This window comes from Crocodylus porosus, unplaced genomic scaffold (assembly GCF_001723895.1).
Source record: "Crocodylus porosus isolate Cpor-Errol unplaced genomic scaffold, CroPor_comp1, whole genome shotgun sequence".
Lineage (NCBI taxonomy): Eukaryota > Metazoa > Chordata > Crocodylia > Crocodylidae > Crocodylus > Crocodylus porosus.
Window position 1 is genome coordinate 160,929,767 of NW_017728906.1, and position 6,971 is coordinate 160,936,737.

Sequence of the window (6,971 nt, forward strand, 5' to 3'; positions counted from 1 at the left end):
CTGTTTAATTAGAGTGACTCTAGGCGCTGCTCTAATTAAAGTGCACACCTCCTGGAGTACATCTATAAACACCCACCATGAGGAAAGCATATTCTATTATAAACAAATCATGGTATAGGTACTTAAATGTTTTGAATATACAGCACTTTAAAGAGCAATCATTTTTTTAATTAAAAAAATTAATGTATGCACACATGCACACACACATACATGTGCGCGCACACATACACACAGAGTTATTTGTGTAAGAATGATGGTTCCACAGTAAGGCAGCAAAATGTGTACGTTTTTGTTCTCAGTAATCTCTGGCCTTTTGAGATCTCCTATACCGTAATCCCTTTCTTCCTGCATCTCATGGATTAAGTCTTCTCTTCCAGCATGATAGATTTTAAATAACCTAATGACTAGGTGCTTGCAAATTCCCTTTGCCTATATTATAAATAACAATACCTAGTCCTCAGTGAGTACTAAAAATGTAAATCAGCACTGCTCCTGCTGTTTATAATATCAGAAAAACCCACAATTGAATTATAGCCTTATGTTCAATCATGGACCATGAAATTAGTGGGTAATAGCAATGTACTGCAACTCATACCCTTTAAGAAAGGATCAAGGCTGGAAACTATTGAAAACAGGTTTTTAAAAAACTGCCCTTGGTGTTCAGTTTGGGTGATTGCTGCATCACATGAAAGAGCAAAAGGTGAGTAGTCTAATCTATATTTGACTGGCAACTGGTTATTAGCTACTGTAAGGGCTTTAGAGCTGGTCTTTAAAGAGCAAATGGCAACATAAAACCTACTGTGTAATTCTATTCTAGACTTTTTTCTTTTTCTTCATGGTGATTTTTATAACATGTTTATCTTTGCTACTGGCATGTCTTTTAAATTGTAAGCTCCTAAGGAGAGGTCTAGGACTAAAATCTGCTTTATTTTAATAGCAGGTTTTAATTCCGTGTTTAAACCTATACAGTCCAGAACAGAATCTGTCCATCTTTGTCTTTGCATAGTACAAAGCACACGATTAGCACTCATAGAATAACAGATTGTTCTCCATGGAACATGTTGCTCTTGTGCATAATAGACCAAATCCTGCTTGCCTTATTCACAGAAGCACTCCCAGGTTGGATCCTGTCTCTCATGTAATTGAGAACAACAGAATTTAGACCAGGGGCAGGCAATTATTTTGGGCAGAGGGCTGCTTACTGAGTTTTGGCAAGATGTCGAGGGCTGCATGGGTAGCCCCACCCTGCCCCCTGGTCGCCATCTTGTGACTGAAAGTACCGCCCCCTAACCCCTGACCTTTGGTACCCAAAGTCCCTCCCCTTGTCCCCAGAAGTACTCCTTTCAGCAAGGGGTTTTGCCATCTTGGAACCAGAAAAATACCAAATTATATTCTAAAAAGCAAACATCTAGAGCATTCATTACTTTGATTTCAAAAAAATATTTTTTCCTGATTTACATGTGGTTGTGTATTGTACACAAAAGTGATTGCACAATAGCTTAAAATGAAGTCTTACTCTTGTATATAGTGGGGGGGGTGCATATAGGTTTGTGGGGGGCTGTGGATGTGTGGGTATGTGGGTTGTGGGTGGGTATGGGGTTTGTGGGAGACTGTGTGGGGGAGGGTGGCTGAGGTATGTGACGGGGTGTGGGGGTCTGCATGTATGGCAGTGCGAGGAGGGTGTAGGTGCACATGTATGGTGGGTTATGTGTGTGGGACTCACCCTATGAACACACACGCACACACACACACACACACACACACACACACACACACACACACACACACACACACACACACACACACACTGCCCCTGCTTGCATGCGCATTAATCTGCACACACACACATACTTACCGGCAGGGCCCCATGCTCCCTGTCTGGCGATGCAGCCAGGAGCCACATGGTGTGGGAGCAGGGTGGGGGCTGGAAGAGAGTGAAATGGCTGGGGGTGGGGCAGAGCTGGGCTGCTCAGTTCTGTTGAGGGCTCCCCCTGGGTGCTACTGTCCCTGGCTCCTGTCAGCTTTGACAGGCAGCCAGGAGCAAATAAATATTAATTTACTAACTTTTAGGGAGGGCCCCACAGACTGGATAGAATGGCCTGGCAAGCCAGATCCAGCCCACAGGCTGTATTTTGCCCGCCCATGTTTTAGACCCATACCAAACTTCTTGTTTGGAGACACAGTATTATAATGTCAAAAACCAACAAGCTGGGTCACTGCACCTTAGTCTTTTAAACTGTTTTATTTTTCTTAACTTCATATTGGTCTAATTACAGTGCCTAGAGCCATTTTCACAATCCGTACATATCATGTGTAAGGTATAATGAGGTCTCTATGAAATCCCTTCTTCATTTTTTCTCTACAACTTCCATAAACAATTTGAAACAACTGATACTTATTCTTAAGGCCATTTTTAAATAGAGTTTAGTGTTGCTCTTTTCCTCCAGTTTCATAACTTAATATTTCTATATTTTTCCTATTAGTTTGTTCCTTTAATCCTGTGTATAATGGTGCTTTGCCTTATTCTACTAATATAAATAAATATTGCAATAGCATTATCCCTAAACATTTAGCAGCTAAAAAACTTGAACCAGGTTTTTATACTAACCCCAAAGTCTGCTTCATGACTTTTTCTAAGTCCAGTATCATCAAACAGGGCCTAGAGGTACACAGAAAATGCAAATGGAAAGGATAAGTGAAACAGGGTTACATTTAATGAAGACCATAAAATTCAGTGTACATAAATCTGAGCCAGATTCCTGATTATGGACAGAGAGGATATCATTAGAATTCAAAGGTTAATAATAATACTATGGTATTAGACACTTTTATAGTACTTTTTATCTGGCTCTGAAAGCACCTTCTGAATATTAATTAAGCCTGGTACTCTGAGGTAAGTGAATCATTTTATCCCTATGCTAAACCTGAGTAAATTGACGCAATGAGAAATAAAGTGACCTGCCAAAGTTCAAAGTTGTTGGAAAAATAGGCAGAGGAGGTTGAAAATGGAATCCAGAAATTCAAAACCATACAGATTTTTGACTGCATGCATTGTCTCAATGAAGCTCTCTAACAGCTCTGCTCTTAGCATTTGAATCCAGAGGTTCCAGAGGTTGAAGTGGGCCTCCCAGACTTTGAAAACAATACTTGTAAAGTATTTAAGATTAGGCATTAGTAAAAGATCACTAGCTTTTCTATATGGATGGTCAAACTCATTTGAAAACCTTGGTCTGAAATGAATTTATTGACATCAGCTATTTAAATGGAATAATTGAGCCATTAAATTGTAATGTGATGTAATAGACTGTCTTATACACTTCCACTGAGATCTCAATGAAAAAATTGTACCATGTAAACTGTCTCATGGATTAACAATCAGAGTATATCATAAAGAATTGATTCATGCTTGGAAGACAGACAGTTTCTCTTGACACACACACACACACACACACACACACACACACACACAGTATAGTGTATATTAAATAACAATGAAAATCTACATTTACGTGAATCCAAGATGACTTCGAATTTAAGATGACCTCCCCTCTTCACATACAGAATAAATTATACATGGAAAATTATGTGTGTTTATAATTTTCTATGTATAAAACCTAATTATTGAGGGGTCATCTTGAATTCCACCCCTCCACCCCACCCGCCAATACTGTGGCAGGAAAAGCAGCCGTGGGAGGCAAGAGGCCAGACCCTGCCTCCAGACCTGTCTACCTGCTATCCTGACCCCTTGCCCCTCTTGCCTGTGACTGCCCTCTGCCTCCCGTCCCTTGTGCCTACCCCACCAGTGCTGCTGGCCCACTATATATCTTCCTGCCATGTGTCCCTTCTGCCTGTCCCCTGAAGTGTGCTTCCTCACCCTTTGCCCCCGTGCTGGTGCCTGCCCCCTGCTTCTGTGCCTTGTGCCTGCACCCCTTATCTTCTGCTAAAGCTCTGCTCCAGCTCTGGTGTGCTCAGCAGCAGGTTTTCCCTGCACTTCCCAGCCACCTGCCCCCTCTCCTGCTAAACAAGTAGTGTTCTCAGTGGTGGCACATGACAGAACAAGGAGCAATTGTCTTAATTTCGGGCAGGGGAAGTTTAGGTTTGATGCTAGGAAGTATTTTCTTACTAAGAGGGTAGTAAAACACTGAACAGGTTAACTACAGAGGCAGTGCATCCTCGATCCTTGGAGGTTTTTAAGACCAGGCTAGACAAAGCCTTGGCTGTGATGATCTACTTGGGGATGGTCCTGCTTTGAGCAGGCGGTTCGACTAGATGACCCCTCGAGGTTCCTTCTAACCCTACTTTTCTATGCTTCTAAGCCACCCCTGCCCAGGGCAGGTGGCAGCTTAGTTTTGGCTTCAGCCCCAAGCCCAGGGCTGAAGCTGGAGCTTAGTTGCTGCTTGCCCCAGGCAGGTACTCAAATCCAAGACAAGGCTTCCCTCCCACCATGCTGACTGGGGGGAAAAACCTGGTCTTGGATCTGAGTAAGAATGGTATTATAAAGCAATGTTGAGGGTCTTATTTTAAGCAAGACAGGAAGTAAACAAATATGAAGTAAAAAAACCTGTAATTCTCCCAGCCACAAACAGGATAAATGTACTTGGCAGTAACTACTTCCTTATGTGTTATCCCTTGGTACTGTGATATGAGAGGACATGTAAGTTTCAGGTTTAAATTAGAATTTTAAAGGAGTGCTGCGGATTCTTTTCTCTGGAGTTGACAAAAAAGCTCTTCTGAGAGAGTGCTCCTTAAATTGTTACAAGAGCCAGCTAAATTTGATACCACTGAAAGGGACTCTAACATAGAATTTTTTAATTGTGTATATCTGAGAGCACTTTGTGTAGTGATTTTTCTCCTATCTGTGGCTTTCATAAATCAATATGAGAGAGAGAGAGAGAGATGTATATTTTTAAAAAGCTATTGTAAAGCTACCAAAAATGAGCAGGATATTTGCAAGGTATCTGCAGGATGGGGTTAGGACATAATTTTAACTGCTTTTACTACAGTTTAAACTGACACTTTGCTGTAATACCATCTGATCCTAGGTATAATTGTTTTACAGGAATAATTATTCCTGTAAAACAATGTATACAAAACATCTATTATATATAATTTAAAAATAGTATCTTATTTTAAAGAATGGCTAAGCAGTAATTATGATTTTGAAAAGGGGTAAGTGTGTGTGTTTATAATTGATGAGAACATTGCAAAATGGCCAATGTATGTTGGCCTAGAGCAAGGCTGTAGAACTGGAACTTGTACAATGCAGCCTGTAAAGGATTACTTTGCACCCCATGGGCTTCCACCTGACCAATGTTCCCCTCCTTGTTTTGGTTGCAGTAGCACCCAGGTGCTCTAGGCTCCCCTCCCTCCTCTCTTCTGCTTCTGCCCCAGCCCCAGGGGGCAGGATGGGGTTGAATGATGTGGCACAGCATGTGGCGCTGGGAGAGTGAGTGCTGCAGGCCCACTGTGAGTGCAGCATGGAAGAGAGTTCAGCTGTGGAGTTGAAGGTGGGTTCAGAACACCTGGGTATGTACATGATGGATGTAATACATACAGAGGAAGTGATTGTGCCTCTTGGGGGCCTGTGGCTTATGTTGGTGTGGTCCACCAGCACATGGCTCTCAGGGTGTGCAGCTGCTGGCCACTTAGAAGTAGGACAGCCCTAGTACAGAGAATTTATTCTCCCATCTATTTGGGTTGGTCAAGCAGCTGCTTCCTCCTAGGATTGGCAGGCATGCCCCAGGTGCATACTCCACTATTGGAAGTCTTTCTCAGCCAGGCTTCCTAATATGCCTGCTGTCTTGCTGAACCTGAAAGTACCTTCAGCAGATGTCTTTTTGTCTCTTCACTCCAGGGGAATGACATCAGTGAGGCAGAAAAACTTTTCCTACTGCTACTGGTGAAGCAGTCAGCTGGGGTCTGGGAGGTGTCCAGAACCCACTCATAACATTGGCTGCACGCTCAAACGGAAGCAAGAGTGGAAACTTTGCAGGTGCCAGTTGGAAGCCGGTATTCGCTTTAGAACAGGTGTAGAAAGTTTGAATGGTGGTACACAGTGCAAGCAGCCGTGCCATCAGGTGTCCAGTGAAACTGAAATCAGGAAGCACCTCCTGCTTCTCTTGGTCATAGGGGAGGAAAGTTTTATATCTGCAGCTCTTTAAGATGAGGACAAACATGCTTAAAGTGACTGCAGAAAGCATGACCTTGTGTAGGTATCTGACTGTATTGTTGCTTCTCAGGTACTCCCTCACAATTTAAGATCAGTCAGTACAGAAGGCTGGGCATGTGCATAGAGCTTCTGTCATTTACTATATATATGCCATATTGGCACCATTCTGCAGTGTCATAAGGTGAGAGAGGAGCTAGTCAATCATTCTCCAGTCAACTTGTTCAACAGATTGTATGGCATACAGTTCAAAGAACATGTTCACACTCTGAAATCCAACCTGGTACCACAAGGGTTAATCAAATTGAGACTTAGGGATAGATACACAACAGAGTTTTAGGTGCTCTGTTAGCTAGAAGTTCAATATTGAGTTAATCAGCTAGGGTTTGTATGGAATGTATGGGAAGAGGAAGATCTTGGTGCCAAGCATGGGTTGCACAGAAGCCAGCGTGGTGCAGCTAGGGTAGCCAATAGGATAGGGTGGAGGAGCTAGGCCCCTTCCTTCAAAGGCAGTTAGTGGTCTACCATCAGGAAAGTTCCTCCCTCTACTCAAGATTCACAGCTGTGAACACTTCTGTGAATTGAATGCTAAAGTCAGACTTTTTTTCAACTTGTAACAAGAGAAGGGAGCTCTTTCTTTTACTAATAGCCTAGGAGTTAGAGTCCCTGTTCCCCCGTGCGCTGCCAGGAGTGACCAGGAATAACGGTCACAAGCTGGCGGAGGGTAGGTTTAGATTAGATATTAGGAGGCGCTACTTCACAGTCAGGGCGGCTAGGGCCTGGAACCGGCTTCCAGGGGAAGTGG

At 42.9% G+C, this 6,971-nt stretch overlaps 1 long non-coding RNA gene across 1 annotated transcript in view; it reads right to left on the reverse strand.

Moving 5' to 3' along the window:
- Nucleotides 1-385: 385 nt before the first annotated feature.
- LOC109306306 overlaps nt 386-6,971 on the reverse strand; it is a 23,122-nt gene continuing 16,536 nt past the window's right edge. The window contains exon 3 of the long non-coding RNA XR_002099934.1: nt 386-397. This is a non-coding gene — a long non-coding RNA (uncharacterized LOC109306306). The remainder of the gene's footprint in view (nt 398-6,971) is intronic.